This window comes from Phoca vitulina, unplaced genomic scaffold (genome assembly GCF_004348235.1).
Source record: "Phoca vitulina isolate PV1807 unplaced genomic scaffold, GSC_HSeal_1.0 scaffold8, whole genome shotgun sequence".
NCBI lineage: Eukaryota > Metazoa > Chordata > Mammalia > Carnivora > Phocidae > Phoca > Phoca vitulina.
The window spans coordinates 65,122,971-65,140,863 of record NW_022589711.1 but is presented as its reverse complement, the minus strand read 5'-3'; the positions used below and the strand labels follow the sequence as shown (position 1 = coordinate 65,140,863).

General features: G+C 36.9%; 1 protein-coding gene across 4 annotated transcripts in view; it reads right to left on the bottom strand.

Moving 5' to 3' along the window:
• The window catches only part of TBL1XR1 (TBL1X receptor 1), a 171,049-nt gene that overhangs the window by 75,674 nt on the left and 77,482 nt on the right, over positions 1 to 17,893 (bottom strand). For all 4 annotated transcript variants that reach the window (XM_032407176.1, XM_032407179.1, XM_032407178.1 and 1 more), the window contains exon 2: positions 13,204 to 13,272. The gene's annotated coding sequence lies outside the window, so the exon portion shown is untranslated. The remainder of the gene's footprint in view (positions 1 to 13,203; positions 13,273 to 17,893) is intronic.

Genomic DNA, 17,893 nt, shown 5'->3' with positions numbered 1-17,893 from the left:
TCATTAACATACTATTACCATAATACAGATTTTTAGAAACAAATTTTAATTTAATCTGGCTAACAATTCTAGTATAAAAATCATGCAGCTTTCCTCTTTCGATAAATGAATACAACATACTTAAAAAAAAAATGTGTCCTAAGCCAAAATTCATAAATGACAACTGGCCATATTAAAAAATGGAAAGAGAATCTAATAATTGCCTATAATAGTATTTTCAAAAACTTGTTCAAAATAAGCAACCCAAGGGATTCCATCTCACATTAATCATACTTGACTCCAAGCATACTCTAATTACGTTTGCATCCCCTCAGAATTTATGTATTATAAATGATCATAATGAGCCTTTGCTATATCACTTTGAAGTAATCAAGTTATTTGTATGGGTATGTTTTGTCTTCTCACTTTTATTGTTCATCTTTATTTCTGTATCTTTCTGCATCCTATAAAGTTCAGAGCTCAGTGTACAGGCACAAAAAATGCCACTCATAAATCTTTTAAAGTATTTTCAAATTTAAAAAAGTATCAATTTTGATTATATCTACTAGTAACAACCTACTAACAAACAGGAAACTGATTTAGAAAAATTCTACCTACTAGTATTTTTGTAACATTTTATTGTGAAAATTTTCATACATACAGAAAACATTTTAAAAACTGTACAGAAAGTATTCACATGGCCACCACTAGGATTTAGAATTAACATTTCCTTCTATTTGTCTTACCATTCTCCCAACTGATCTTAACTTCTGAAGTATTTCAAAATGAGCTGCAGATCCATACACTTTCCCCATATACACTTCAGCTTCTGTTACTAATTACAATGATGTACTTAATACAGTGTTTCAAAGAAAAAATTTACATAAAATACAATGGATAGATATTAGGCTTACCACTCAATGATATACTCAAGTAACCCAAAAACCTAACAGGACACAGGGTATTACCATCACCCTAGAAAGTTCTCATATGCCCATTCCCACTTAATCCTTGTCCCCAACACCCATGCATCCATTTTTCTAAGCCCTGCCAACCACTTGTTTTTTAACCATTAGTTTTGCCTGCCCCACCCCGACACACAACAGGTAAATTTGCCTGTTTTTTTTTTTTTTTTAAAGATTTTATTTATTTGACAGAGAGAGACACAGCAAGAGAAGGAACACAAGCAGCAGGGGTGGGAGAGGGAGAAGCAGGCTTCCTGCCGAGCAAGGAGCCCGATGCAGGGCTCGATCCCAGGACCCTGGGACCATGACCTGAGCCGAAGGCAGACGCTTGACTGAGTCATCCAGGCGCCCTAAGTTTGCCTGTTTTTAGGACATCATAGAAACGGAATCATCATTCTGCCCCAGTTTTTTTTTTTTTAAAGATTTTATTTATTTATTTATTTGAGAGAGCGAGAATGAGAGAGAGAGAGTACATGAGAGGGAGGAGGGGCAGAGGGAGAAGCAGACTCCCCACTGAGCAGGGAGCCTGATGCGGGACTCGATCCCAGGACTCCAGGGTCATGACCTGAGCCAAAGGCAGTCGCTGAACCAACTGAGCCACCCAGGCGCCCCATTCTGCCCCAGTTTTACGCAAGCCTATGTTCACTCAGCATTCTGTTTCAGAACTTACTCCAAGTTGCTGCAGGTATCAAGACTTTGTTCCTCTCTACTGCTCAGCAGTACTGTGTTGTATGTACACAGCAGTTTATCTATCTTCTTGTTGACAGACATCTGAACTGTTTCCAGTGTAGGGGTCAGCCACATATTTGGCAGAGTTTCTACACAGAATCTGGTATTCCACCACTGTGGTTCTTTCTTTTCCAGGATTTCTTCCCTCTTCCTCCTGCTGGACTCTCATCACTCTACAGCGGCTGTGGTATTTCTGAATTTGATCTGATTCCTCAAGCCAGTAAGACTGCAAACAAGCCAAGAGGAGCCTGCCTGAAGCAAACACCAGCAAGAGAAGAAGCTCACCCAAGGGCCATTTCCTTTTAAGAAACCACTTCAAGTCCAGTTCCTACTTGTTTCTGTTTGCTCTACAGTGTCCCCCATGTTTTTCCACATATTGTCCAGGGGCTGTACTCACAATCTGTGGGATGATTTGACCAGGAGGAGCCACTATTTCATTCTTAAAATTATAACTCCCTATTTTTCCACTTCAAAAAAAACTATAATCAACAAATCTCTTTGTGGGGTTTTTTTCCCCCCTCCTCAAGAGCTTGACTGATGTAGTCCCTTTCGATCCAAAGAGTCAAGCTAAACCAAGAGAAGGCCTTTGGGAGTGGGAGATGATGACAGCTGAAGGAAGGAATACCGTAATTCTGTCCAGTCCCAAAGGCATCCCAAGACATGTACGCAGAACACACCCAAAGAAGCCAAGGTTTTGAGACCCTTTGACATAAGCCACTCTTCGGGTCCCACACTAATCCTGACGGGTGCATGCAAGGAGGAGGCCCAAAGCAGCACAGCAAAGGCTGTGAACACCAAACTGGCACTGGGCGCTAACACTGCCCGTGCCACAGACAAGGAGAACTAAGCACGAAGAACTCCTGTTTGAATTACAAAACAAAGCCCACAACATTCGTAAGATACAATCCAAAATTATTAAACATACACAGAATCAGGAAAATCTGACCAATTCTCGAAGACCAGAATGAGATACCAAACTTAAGATTATCCAGATGTGAGAATTATCAAACAAAAACGTTAAGGTAGCTATTTTAATCCATCCTCCACAAGGTAAAGGTGTATACTTGACAGGAAAGACATAAGCTCTCAGAAGTACAAAGTATAAAAAGAACCAAATGGAAACTACAACTGGGAAAAATCTAGGGAAAAAAATGATTTGACAAGGTAACAAGTACAAAGCAAACACTAATAACTGATTTCCCAAGAAAGAAAATAACACAGATAAGAAAAATACCTAATTATAATAAAAGAAAATTTTCCTGACATTTTTCATCTTTAGCACTGAACAGTAAACAAAACACAAAACCTAGACTAAAATGCTTTAAGCCTTATTATTCTATCTCCTCCTGAGCTCCTGTGCAAGCTCTCATGATTCATCTCTGAAAAATATTCTGATTCTCTATAATTTGTATGATACAGAATTTTAAAGAATGCTGGACTACATGAGGCCATCTGGTTCAAGTCTTGGTTCTATAACTATGACAAAGTATGTGAGATGGCATCACTTCTCTCAGCTGTAATTCCTTATTTGTAAAATTAGGACCTACTGAGTGAGGACAACTTACTTAGCTTTATGATGAGTCCTGTTGTTAGAGAAGGCAGGTAATTATGTCCTAACAGGACACCTGGAGGCCAGCAGTGAGGAAGTCCAGCCAGCTGTGGGGAACTTAGAGGCCTGCCCTGGCCGCACTCCACATGAAGCCTGATCAAACCAGACCGGCCCAAGATGGCGGATGCCACCACGGGAAACCGCTGACCCAATCAGGAAGAAAATTCAGGAAACCCTGCATCCCTGCCCCACGTAATGAATAGTTCACCCCCTAGTTAACAATCCTCAATAAAAGATAGAAACCCAACCCCACCCCAATCCCCACCCCTCCCCGGGGCGTGCAGCCTATTTGCTCCAGTTTCCTCCCATCCCAGCTCTCACACCTCCAAAGTGTGTACTTTCACTTTAATCAACTTTTCTTGTTTGTGTCATTCGTCCCCTGTGTTGTGTGTCTGTCCCTGAATTCTTTCTTATGACAAGAACGTTTGGTGACACCTTAGGAACACAGGCTGGGTCTCTCCCCCAGTTCACCCCCCAGTTCACCTGCCAACACCATGATCTAATTTTAGGAATGCTCTGATGGTCATTCCTATTTCCCCAGGTCTTAGCATTAGCCAAATTCTTCACTGCTCTGATGACTTGTTTCTGGCAGATAAGGAGAACCTACAGGTCAAGCAGCTATGACGAGCAAGGTCTAGGGCAACACTGTCAACAGATATACAACATAAGCCACAATGCAAACCACATTACGTAATTCTGAATTTCTAGTAGTCACATGAAAAATTTAAAGAGAAATAGGGGGCAATTATTCTAATATTATTATTTTACTTGACCCAATATATAGCCCAATAAAATACATATGATATGTACATATTTAACCCAAATGTGATCATTTCTTGTAACCAAGAATTATCAAACAAAAACGTATACATTGTCTTCAAAATCTAGTATGCATTTTACATTTACAGCATACCTCAACTATGACTAGTCATATTTCAAGTGCTCAGTATCACACATCACCAGTGGCTACAGTATATACTGCGGGTCTAGGTGCGGAGGGGGAAGGGCAGGGGAAGGGGGACACAATGGCAAACAGGGCCAAGATGTCTGGATGAGTCACAGAGTGCACGTGCGTGCACACGAGCGCGCGCACACCCACATACACACAACTATAGACTGGTGGTGATAAAAAGGTCAGCCCTACATGGCAGGTAGATCAGGGAAAGTTTGATTTTGAAATAAATTTCCAGCTCTACTATAAGTAGAGCCCACTCTAAGAAAAAAAAGAAAAGGTAGATAAATGACTTACATATCATTTCAAAATACCTGAATTTAAAGTATTTCTTTTTATGAAAGCTACTGTTTACTTCATCCTATCCACAGCTGTGGGGAAGAAATACCATGTAGGGAATATATTAAAAGGCATTATCAAACAAAATACATTTCTCAATTAAATGGTTTTAAAGATTAGTGAAGGAAACACAAAATATACTTCAAAAGTATACAATATTCAAATCAAATGTTTTATTGTGACTTAGTTTCTGAAATTTTAGCCAAAGTATCAAATCCTTCCTTTGAATGAAAATAACAAAAAACCTTAAGTAAATTTACAAACACTGAAACCTCTACCTATTTTTAAAAGAGATATAATGTCTTTTGTTTTGAAGGACAGTGTAACAATTTTATTCCTTAACTGTTTCTCATGCAAAATAAAGGAAAAGTGGTCTTTTTGAGAACCTAGGGTTCCACCCCAGTTTCATCTTGCCACAGTTCCAATCTTCTCAGAGGTGCAGACATTCTCAACTGTGGAAACAAGACCTGGTTCAGAGCAGACTCTACAATTTATTATCTACGTGATTATAAACAGGAATAATGGATTCCTCATCTATAAAACAGAGATACTAACAACCCCACAGATTACAAAGACATTTAAATAAGATATTTACTCTCTATCACAGAACATTCACTACACCTTCCATTTCTGGTCTGATTTTTATGTACTTTATCATTTTTCAAAAAACTTTTAAATTAATCAAAATGTCTTTCAGTGTCTCCTACACATTTAAATTATTTCTATGTAATCTGTTCTAAATTCACAAACCCTTATGTTCCTAAGTCATTTTTTAAAAGTATCAGATTATAGGGGCGCCTGGGTGGCTCAGTCGGGTAAGCTTCCGATTCCTGATTTTGGTTCAGGTCATGATCTCAGGGTCATTAGTTCATGCCCCGCATTGGTTCCACATTGGTTCCGCATTGGTTCCACACTGGGTGTGGAGGCTGCTTAAGATGTCTGCCTCTCCTGGAGTCTCCCTCTGCCCCTCCCTCACTCTCACTCTCTTAAGAAAAAAAAAAAAGTATTAGATTATAATGAACTCAAAATGATCCCATTAAACGTCTGACTGGAAATAAACATCAAATCAGACTGTCCTTTATACAATACAGTGAAATAAGAACTACAGCGTCTTTTTCTTTTTTTAAAAGATCCTCCTTATAGGAGGAAAACAGTAATCACAGGGAAGGAGAGAAAATAGTCATTGTGAAGATCCCTGTTCCAATGAATCACGGGAAAACAATCAAAAGGTATGACTGAAAGCAACTGGCTTAAAAAGGGCAGAACATGGAGAAGAGAACAAACAGTGCCTATTAAAACCAAAAATTCCTGTCTTTTACATACCAAACTTTACTAAGTTAATTTCTTTTGAGAGCAAAAAATTAAAAGTAACAAAAAAAATGCATTACTATGCATTAGAAAGATGCATGGATTAATGAAAGGAAGGAGGAATGGAAAAAAAGAGAGACTCCTAATGGTTTCATTACACCCAAGAAACTTGCAATGGCCTGTAGTTTCAAATTTTATGGCTATATTGCTAATATGAAAGCATGTGGCCCAACCCTGAATGTGTTAGAATCTAGTAAGACTGAATTTAACAAGTCTGGGCAGTCTGAAAAGTTGGAAATACTTAAAAATAAGGCCATAAAAAATCAGGGATAGGATACTTTTTGTTTTAACATTATTCCATCAACCACCCATCCTTCTACCTTTATGTGGGTTTTAAATTCTTGCTCTCTCTCTATTCTGGGTTCTATGAGATAAGAAGAGAGCTAGAGCTAGGTTTTGTTTCTGGTTGCATGGTGCCTGTATTAAGAGCTTATGGAAGCAACACCAAAATTACATGAAGCATGAAGATAAAATTTTAAGTAACAAGAGCAACTCACTATAACAAGTTCTACAACATTTAATATAAGGCTTAAATCCATGTAAGAATCCAAGCTTTCTTTGACTTTCAGACGATAGATAATCACAATCTTTCAGGTCCCATTTTAGTTATAGAAGCCTCACATCACATAACAATCATCCAATGGTAAAGATACAGGGGATCAACTCCAACATGTATGTGCTCTGCTTTTCTGAATTCTTTTGTTTTATTGATAAACCAATACATTTTCAAAGAGACAACTGCTCAGACATATACAAAGGTATAAGCCCTTTTGAAAGAAATTGAGCCTGTACGTGTTTTCAGCTTCATCCATTAAGGGGAGGGGGGGAAACCCTAAAGACTAAGAGTTTTTCAATGCAACCATTTTACTACTGATTGAAAATTAGTTCCCCAGAGGCATAAATTCTCAACCAAGAGAAAATACTTCACACAATGCCATATATATGGTAATGCTATTCTTTTTTCACATTTAATAATGCCACTTCAAAATCACAGGACAGTGAAAGATGATAAATAAGGACAATGAACTTTTCTACAATGAAAAGAACAAATTAATTTACAGATGATATGACTAAAAAGAAGATAGTAAAGGGGGGGGCGCCTGGGTGGCTCAGTCGGTTAAGCACCTGCCTTTGGCTCAGGTCATGATTATGGGGTCCTGGAATCAAGTCTCATATCAGGCTCCTTGCTCAGCGGGGAGTCTGCTTCTCCCTCTGTCTGCCATTCCCCCCGATTGTGTGCTCTCTCTTTCTCACACAGAAGTAAATAAATAAAATCTTTTAAGTAAAAAAAAGTAGACAGTAAAAGGGAACAGATCACTGCTTCTTGGGAGCAACTTCTTGGGATGGTCACAACTCTTTGGGGCCTTATCTTCAATCTAGCAAGCCATAACTTTTATCAGTTCTCTTAGGATAATCAAGTTCTAGGAGAATAGATGTTAACAAAATACACTAGAACAATATAAGAATGAGAAGAATGATTTCCTGATTTACACTGAGAAATCTAACTGCAGCCTGGAATATTCACTGATGCAACAGATGCTAGCGGCACCCAGTCCACAACTCCTCACCACTCAACTTTGCTGAGGAAGTAAGCAGCTTCTTTCCACAAACACCTGAGGGTCATCTCTGGCCACAGGTTACGTCAGGGAGGAGTTGCTGCGGGGTTCATGTCCTCCCCACCCCAGAGCATAACTCCACAATATGGAATGGGAGTTGGTAGACAAACTACTCCAGCTTCATTGCCCCTGGAGTGCAACAACTCAGAGGCATGTTCTATTCTGTCTCCCAGAGGTACCCACAGGGTGTGAGCCCCAAATGCCCACAACATTACCTACTCTTTAAGGCATCTGTCCTGGCCTCTTTATCTCTTCTTACTTACCCACCACTCCCCATGCCCACAGCAACTTTCTGGGTTCACTTTTCAAGTAAAATAGTTCTACCAAGGGTCTGATTCCATTGAAATCAAATCTAAGACAACTGGTCAGCATGGTTCTTTTCTTAGTAGGAAAATCTCACTGTTAAGCTAAATTAATTTTAAGAAGTTGTGGGATGACTACAGAATCAGAACAAGAGAAAATAGGAGGTATGAAGGATTTGTCAAAAGAGTTGGACAGATTTTCTTGAAAATAAGTATCTTTTGAACAGTTCAAAGAAAAAGATACATAAACAGTTCTAAAACATACAAAATGATGCAAATTAGAACTATAGTGAGATACCATTTCTCATCTATCAGATTAAAAATACACACACACACCCCCACCCTAAAAGTTCTGACTATACACTGTTTGCAAGTGAGTAAGCAGGCAACTGCATACATTGCTGGAAGGAATATAAAATGCCATAATGTTTAAGGGAATTTGGCAAATTGCCTAAAAAAATAACGGATATTTATGATCACACCTAAAACTCCCATTCTTGAAACAGAATGGTACATCCATATAATGGACTATCACACAGCCATGAAAAGGAATGAGGACTGACTATCCAGCATTATAAGATGATCTCCAATATAAGTATGTACATGGGTTTGCTTATATTTTTTTAAACTAGCACTATAGATAAAAACCAGTTATCTAGAAGGGGAGTAAGAAAATAAAAATGTATCTTATTTTGAAGTAACATAAACATTTTATATATAATTACAGAACAAAACTAAATCAAAATATTTAAATTCTAAATACTAAAAATAAAATGAAATAAACAGACGTGACTATATAACAAGATGGCAGAAAAATCATACAAGTGGATTTACTTTGAGCACTGTAAAAACAATACTTTGACTGTAAGCCTCAGTGGGACATAGGCCAAAAAAGCAATTTTTAGGAATGTTAGTGGTACTGGTTTAAATAGAGAAATATATATTAAGATAAAAATCAATATTATATATAATAGTTCTATATGATTTTATAAATTTATCTTATGCATTTCACTTATATATTCTATATTTTATATTTTAATAATACATTTATGCTATTTTCTATTACATTTATATCTAATAATACGTAATATTATAAAATATAAAAGAGAAAAGTTTATGTAAAAGCCAACTTAAAAAGGCTCCTTGGCCAAGACCATTTGAGCATCATAAGAATAAAAACTGCAATGCAATAAACATATAAAATATTTAAATCCATGAGCTCAATGACACTTAAAACCCTTGATATAATTAGGATATCAACATCTTGCATGTTCTCACTGAAATAAGAGATCTAAGCAGTGGTCAAAAGTCACCTAATATCACAGAGACAAATATGTACGTCTTAAGGACCTCCTTATGAAATATTCTGTCACCCTGACACCACAAAATAAAGAAAGAAAAACCTGAATTAGATTAAGCTCTTAGATATAACTACTGATTTGCAAAAAAGCACAAGGGAAAGAGAGGCTTTTTACTATAGGGATGCAATTAACAATACACAGAATGAGGAAACCTCACATGGCAAATAAATTAAAAGGGAAAAAATGCAGTAAGTAAAGAGGTAGAAGAGTAAGATGTACATACCAACCAAATATAATGTATGGATTTTGTAGAAACACCATTTATGAGCAAATGAGGAAAACTAAACTAAATGGCTATTTAGTGATATTAAGAAATTACTGTCATGATCTCATATCCATTAGAATGTTCACTACCAAGAAAGAAAGAAAAAAAGAAAGGAAGGAAAGGAAGGAAGGAAGAAAGGAGGGAGGGAGGGGAGAAAGAGAACACCACAGAAAATAACAAGTGCTGGAAAGAATGTAGAGAAAAATCAGAACCCCTATGTACTTTTGGTGGGAATGGAAAATGGTGCGGCCACTCTGGAAAACCATATGGAGGTTCCCATATGATCCAGGAGTCTCATTTCTGGGTATATACCCAAAAGAAGTAAAAGCAGAATCTTGAAGAGAGATTTGCACACACATGTTCAATGCAGCATTATTCACAACAGCCAAAGACTGAAGCAACCTAAATGTTCAATGATGAATGAATAAAGAAAATATGGTATATGCATATAATGGAACAGTCAACCTTTAAAAAGAAGGATATCCTGTCACATGCTATATGCCACAAAACTGATGAACCTAGAGGACATTATGCTAGGTAAGCCAGTCACAAAAGACAAATACTGTATGATTCCACTTATACTGTATAGAGTAGCTAACATCAAACTCCTAAAACCAAAAAGTAAAATAAAATAACTGTTGCCCGCTGCTGCTAAGAGGGGGAAACGGGAGGTTTTTGTTCAATGGGTATCAGTAAGATGAAAAAGTTCTAGAGAACTCTTATACAACAATGTGAATACAGTTAACACTACACTTAAGTGTACGAACTGTGAACTTAAAAATATTTAAGATGGCAAATTTTATGTTTTTTACTACAATTTTTCAAAAGTATATTTAAATCCCTTTTCAATAAAAATTAGTGTCAATTTTTAAAGTGTGACAATGATATTGTATATATTTTTAAGTAGTCTGTATCTTACATAGATACATACTAAAATATTTATCAATGAAGGGCGCCTGGGTGGCTCAGTCGTTAAGTGCCTGCCTTCCGCTCAGGTCATGATCCCAGGGTCCTGGGATCAAGCCCCGCATCGGGCTCCCTGCTCCGCGGGAAGCCTGCTTCTCCCTCTCCCACTCCCCCTGCTTGTGTTCCCTCTCTCGCTGTGTCTCTGTCAAAAAAAATAAATAAAATCTTCAAAAAAAAATAATAAAGTATTTATGAATGAAATCATGTGATACATGTATTGGCTCCAAAATGACTGGGGGGAGGGGGCGGAAGGAGACATGGAACAACGTGGTTAAAGATGACAAAACTGGTGACTACTGCAGCTGGGTGAGAGTTCATTATGCTATTCTGTCTTCTTCAGTGTACGTTTGAAAACGTGCACAATAAAAAGTTAAAATAATACACACTTGCTGGCCAATGGATTCTATGAATACAATGAGATATTTACAGAAAAGAGTATGCAACATTTATTTAGGAAAGTAGCTGTAAATCATAATGATGTAAGGTGCAATTAGAGTTAAAATAACTTGTACCTAGGTAAGTGAAGAGTAAGCTAAAAAGAATAATACAAATCCTTCATCCTTATATCACAAAGTTGAGGGTGGGGGTGGTAGAGTTAAGTTCTACATTCCCACAAAGCATTCCTTTATAGCATTTTCAGGGGAAAAAAATATAGGATACTACATAGCACAGGTTTCACTAAAAACTTGGGCATTTCTCAGGTTCATGAGAAAACTATCACTGTGAACCAATACCTATAAGTGCATTAGCACACCATGCAAATGTGTACAAATGGCTGTGGTGTCCTCAGCTAGACCACAAGCAAGTTTGCTGGGATCTTGGCCTTCTTCATCTCTAACACTAACACTTATTTAGAACATAAATGAACATAAATTTCTGCGATCATGACTTAAAAATGATTTCAGGACTTCTCAACGAAACTGACAAATGAGTTGAAAATAATCTGATTTGAAATACAGTCTAACAGCTGTTCCAGAAACAACACAATGTATAGTCTCTGTGAGGGGCACACTGAAAAATTCACCTGAAGCACTCAGAAGAGAGAACCACTTGCACAGCACCTGCACCTCCGATACCCAAGAGGCCTGCACAATGGATTCTCAAGGGGGACATGCCATGGATTAAGGCTCCAACAATCAAGAAAACCAACGGGTTTCAAATGTGAACTTCAAACATAAAGCCAAGGGCAGGTAATCCAAATGATGGAGTTGATTTACCACAGAGCTGTTTCTTGCATGAGAAACTGTAATGTTCCAAAGGAAACAGCAGATTTAACAGTGGTTAATGAGTCACCCAAGCACCTTAAAGAACCCAGCCAAGTGTCTCATAAATTAATGAAGAACCATGGATCCTTCATGCTAGGTTAAGGCCGTACAAAAAATTCTTATTTTCTTCAACATTCCCCATTAACTGCTGAGAGAAGGAACAGGGAGAGGAAATCTTCCTCTTAAACAACATACTGACAAATCCATCTTTAAAATGAATCATTTCCTAGGAATATGTTCACAGGTGACTCATCTCACCCACCTATCCTGCTTCTAATTAATTTTTAGTAGCTTTTATTTCAGACTGATGCATCTACTATTTCCCACCAAATTCTATGAGCCTTTATCAGTTTCTATAGCTCCCTGATTTAATGTTTAAAATAAAAATTTGAGGGGCGCCTGGGTGGCTCAGTTGGTTAAGCGGCTGCCTTCGGCTCAGGTCATGATCCCAGGGTCCTGGGATCGAGCCCCGCATCGGGCTCCCTGCTCAGCGAGAGCCTGCTTCTGTCAAATAAATAAATAAATAATATCTTTAAAAATAAATAAATTAAATAAAAATTTCATTAATTAAAAATTTTAATAATGTACTATAGAAAATATTTTGAAATAGATTATCGTTAAGTAATTAATTCTAAAAAACCCAAAAAGTAAAAATTCATTCTTCTACATTTATTGAACCCTAAAATACATACCAATACCATTTAGGTAAGGAATTATTTTTTGTATGGGAGAATCATTCTGATTTCAGTTAACAGTAATGAGATCACTTAGCCTACAGTGAGAATAAACTTTAGAAATCTGTCCGATTTTATCATCTAATTTTACATGAGTTTTTGCCAAAAGTCATCCAAGACACACGCAGAAATGAAAGCAAATCTCAACTCCTACAGAGTGGCTTTTGTGCTCTATAACATAGTTCACAGATTGTTATTCCACAGAGAAAGGTTTCTAAAATGATCTTTTTAAATAGTAAGAATGGTTCTCCTGAAAATCATTCACTCTCTAAAAACAGGTAAAATTTTAGCCATTTAATTGCCCATTATCTATAAATATTAAGATAAATACAATATGCAAAAAGACTATTTTAGTAAGATGATTGACAAAAACACAAGAGCTATTATTGAACCTAAGCTTTAGTTTAACAAGAAAATTGTACTCACAAAATAGAGCCCACTTGTTAAAATACAAGATCATTGCTATATAATACTTTTCATCCTGGCAACCATAGCCAAGAGGTTATAAAATCTATGGATAATGGAAATCTGCAAACTATGGGTTCACCCTTTTCTTTTTTAATTAAATAATCAAAAATTACTTTAAGTGCCTTACATTACACATATTTTTTAAAACATTTCTTTACTCCAGGGCATAGATGTAGTTTGTCAAACTGTGAGAAACTTTAAAAATTCTTGATAGATGCTTACAAATAAGAGAATAATCAAAAGACCAATTAAAACACTAGCATTGGGAGTGGGAGGGATTCTTACCATTGGCAGTGCATTGATGTGGGGATGTGCAATTGAATATCCGGTACCGCCAATCACAAGTTGCTGATGCTGAGAAAAAGGAAAGTAAAATATTCAGTGTGCCCTAAAACAAGTTCAGCTTAAGAAATTTCCCATACCCAATTTTCATGTCTCAAATTCTATGTACGTCTGTAAGGTCCCCATCACCAGTGATTATCCTTCTGTCCCTCAACCACTGTCATCATGAACAACAGCAGCAACTTTTGAGTAGTACGTGGCAGGCACTGAATCTTTACAAAATTCCTAAAAGGCTGACACAATGAATAAAATCAGACTGGAAGAGATGAATTTGCACAAAGTGTACACTCACCCCCATTCAACTTAACTTGTGCAAATACTACTGCAACAGGGCCCAGGATAGTGTGTTCATAATCTAGGCTCATGAGCCATAAAGACTGGTATCAACTGATCTTCCACATATTCTGTTTAATAAAGACAAATGCATGACTGATTTCAAGGTTCCATCTCTTCAGAGTTTACGTTTTACAGAGTTTACCCAGTCATCTGAATTGCTAAGCCACAGCACGTTATTTTCTGTGAGCCTTGTGTGTCAATATACGAGGTGTTTTTCACACACCCCGTAATGGCAGCGGCTCTTAGGTGGAATGCTGACCACGGCAGATTCCCCCAGGTGCTGGGCTCGAGCACAATTTCATGCGAGAGGGCAAGCGGACGCCACAGAAAGAAAGCAGGAGCTTTACCTCCTATACCTCACTGGTGAATTAAGTCAGTAAACACTAAAAAGATAACTAAGCAAATACACTGAATAACTGGAGAAAGAATTTAATCCCTTGAAGTTTGCTCCTCTCTGATCTTATGTTTAATTGACTAGAACTCTCATTTGTGCTCACTGCCAACTCCATGGCCATACTAAACTTCAGTGCTACTATAGCACTCCAGGTAGGCAAGTTATAATACCTAGGAATTAAAATAATATTAAACATGGCACACACTCTGAAATTATAGATAGCTCCGTCAACACACAATATCCCACCAGTCACTGGTGCTTCAAGACACTGGGGTGACCACCAAGGTGTTTTGGCACGAGACACTTGTGAAGTAGCTGGAAGACCCTTTCTAACACCTACCAAAGAAATGTTCTACAGACATCATGATTGAGTCCAAACAAATTTCCACTAGGCTCTGTTTACCTCCAGGTTATCTGTTACAAACATCAATTGTTCTATCATTAAGATTTCGTGAATTTTTGAGTTATAAGCTATATAGGGCTACTTATTATCCAAAAACTGGCAGAGTACCCTTATCAGAGAAAAGTTCTGGCATACATTCATTCTACTTATTTATAAATAATTAACATGTGCTACTGAATCACATACATTTTAAAACACAGAAAACAAAAGTAAAAAAAAAAAAAAGATGTGTGCTTATATGTCAAATATCCTTCTAGATAATCTCTTATAATTTTAACCATCTTCTAAAATTATTAGATCGTGGCAGGTGAAAAGCTCATTCCAGTGGTTTAAGTATCAACTCTACCATTATCTTGTTTCCTAATCCTAGTCACGTTTCTTACATTCACATTTTTTCTTTTGTAGAAATCTTTAAATTATTAGTCTGTTTTGTGGGGTCTGATTGAAACTAGATAATATGAGCCATAAATCTATGGTCAAACACAAGTAAACTTATAAAAGTAAGCTCAGACACATGGCGAGTCCCAGAAATGGAGTGAAGGACTGGGAAGGCCACTGCTGCTTGGTGGGGCTTCCACTCTTCCAAATCCCTTTATGCGCCACCTTAGACAGGACTTTCTGACATCGGACTGAATAAGCGTACAAATTTGAACCCCTATGTTAAATATTAATATTTAATTTTTAAAATTTAAAAATGAACATAAATAGACTAATAGAGCCCTGTACCCAAATGGATACTTGTTTTCATTACTAGAGTGTATACACACATACCACACAGAAACTCACACAAATCTACCTTTGGAAAATTCTAAATTAGATCATTCGAGTTGCTAGTCTTTCTGTTCCTCCTCTGCTTGATTCTCTTCTCTTAGTTTTCTGTGATTAGTGAGTCTTACTTTCATCACACTCATACAGGTCTTTAATCTCAGTTTTCTCCGATTATCCTTTCTCTACTTTTATTTTCTTCATTGATTCATTTAGCTTTTCCTTCTAGAGTATACCTCCTTAAGGGAAAGGGTCATAATAGTAACTTCATAAACATTTAAGTAGTTAAATAAATCTCTCATTCTAGGATTTGAAGGGAAAATAAATCAGTGGAAAACGATATGTCAACAGGTATGCCCATTTGCACATTACAATACAATCTGAAAAATTGAGGAATTACCTTTTTTAAAAAAAATTTCTTTATTCCAGAGAAAGAGAGATTGAGTAGGGGGAGGGACAGAGGGAGAGAATCTCCAGCAGACTTCCCGCTGAGCATGGAGCCCGACGTGGGACTCCATCTCACCACCCTGAGGTCACGACCTGAGCTTCGAAACCAAGAGTCAGACACTTAATCGACTGAGCCACCCAGGCGCCCCAAAACAGAGGGATTTTGAAAATATTTTGGTTTCTACATTAGCTGTTTTCCTAGTCAACTCATGTAGCCATGTCCTGGTCATTGTGGAGTGCATTTATAAAGCATATCACATAATTCTTCAGCTTACGAAATAGATTATCTGAATTTTAAGATAGAATTATATATTCTACAAAAGAATTACAAAAATCTAAGGTGTATTTAAGATAATCTGACAAAATGTATATTAAAACTATTTGTACTAAAGTAATTCAAGTCATCCAAAAAAACCAAAATATGTATCCATTACACTTGCCTTTATAATCTCACTTGCCCCACATCTCCTATGCTTACCATAGCATGTCACCGGAAGTCCCTCTTGTTTTCTGCACACCTCTGCTGCCATAACATTACTCATTCATCTACCAGAAATTTCCTTCTACTATCGTTCTGGCCACAAATCTAGCCCATCTCTTTCAAGATTCAGCCCAAATCAGCTTCCTCCCTTGATTATTTACCCCACTACCCACTGAGACACATATGATCCTCCTTTATTACAACTGTGTAGTGCCTCATTCTCTTATCATGCCTCCCCTACCAGACTTCTTAAGACCAGGGACTTACTTGTTCACCTTGCTGTACCACAAAAGACCTAAGAACAGTGAACAGAAAATACACAGTTCTTAAGACCCATAAGTTGACTAAGTTATTACATTATTCATGATATAATGTGGGAATAGGTACATACATATTTAAAAATAAAACACAACAGAGACTGTATTACAGCACAAATAAATCATATTGGTAAGGGAGAGCTTAACAGTGGATTTTTATTTTAAAAATGTTTAGGAGAGCCTGGCTATAACCAGTAATTTTAGTACCACTTCCAGGAAGTGGCAAATAAAGGCTGATATTTTGCCATTAAAACAAAACTCAAGAGCATGTGATCAGTCACATTATAAAATTAGTGTAAAACTATCAACTATTTCGTATACTACATAAACTAAATCCATTTGCTTTACTTCTTGTGATGCTATAAATGTTGGCAGGCTTTGGTTTTGTGTCCAAAGCTTTGCTTTTACGATCTATATTTCAGAACATTTTACCTGAAGTAGATGAAGTATTAACTTTAGAATAGGATTTTAGCATAGAAATAGACACTGCTAACTCAGCAGACATCTTCTAAAATCTACCCACTACACATAATTAGGAGAAATTTATTTTTTTAAGATGCAAAAATCCTTTAAAACAGTACAACAGTTTATTCTGACTGATCTTCAAAATTACTACCCTGCAATCTCTAGAAGTAAATTTATTGATTTATAGATTTCCTGAAAAGTTAATGGATTATGGGTTTTTTCCCTCAGGAAAGGTACAAACCAAACAAACAAAAATGTGCCTATAATTTAAAGTAGCAACATAAATCTAATCTAGAACCTAGTTGCCAGAAACAAATTCAAGAAATTGTACCTGGTATCCTTAACAAATAGAAATTACAAATGAATTTCAAAATTTATGGAGAATTTGGGGAAATCATTCCAAGAATTAAGAGAAAAACATAATAATCCTAACATAATTAATCTGCTCAGAAAGATGTTTATTAAATGAACTTCTTGGCAAAAGAAAGTCACAGATAAAGCCCAAATTAAATTGCTTAGCACATGACTGAAAACACAACAAAAAGTGATTACCTGCAACTGGAACAATAAAAAAAAAAAGAAAAAATATTTGTAAAACAAAGACTTTCAACTGAATCTTCTCAATTCCACTGATCTGTTTCACATATTAGTTGTCTTCCTCCACATGGCAATTTCTAATAACATACTAAGCATTCATTAATCAAGGCCTCCAAGCAGCTAAATGTCTGCGCTGTCCTCTCCCCATTTTTATTTCCCGCCCAATCCCGTACACAGATGACATTCTAGGAATCCAAATGATGAAGCTAGTGGTAAAAGGGAAAGAGCTGTTAACAGCAGGAATATCCTACGGAAACCAACCCTGAGACCAGATTGAAAGCCAGAATGGTCAGACCAAACAGTCTGCCACCACTGGCTATAATTTTCCACTTTCCTTTGTTATTTAGGGGACTCAGGAAAAATGGATTCAAAAGCTGTATATTATGATCCCAATTTCCTAAAAATTAGATACACTCAATACCACAAAA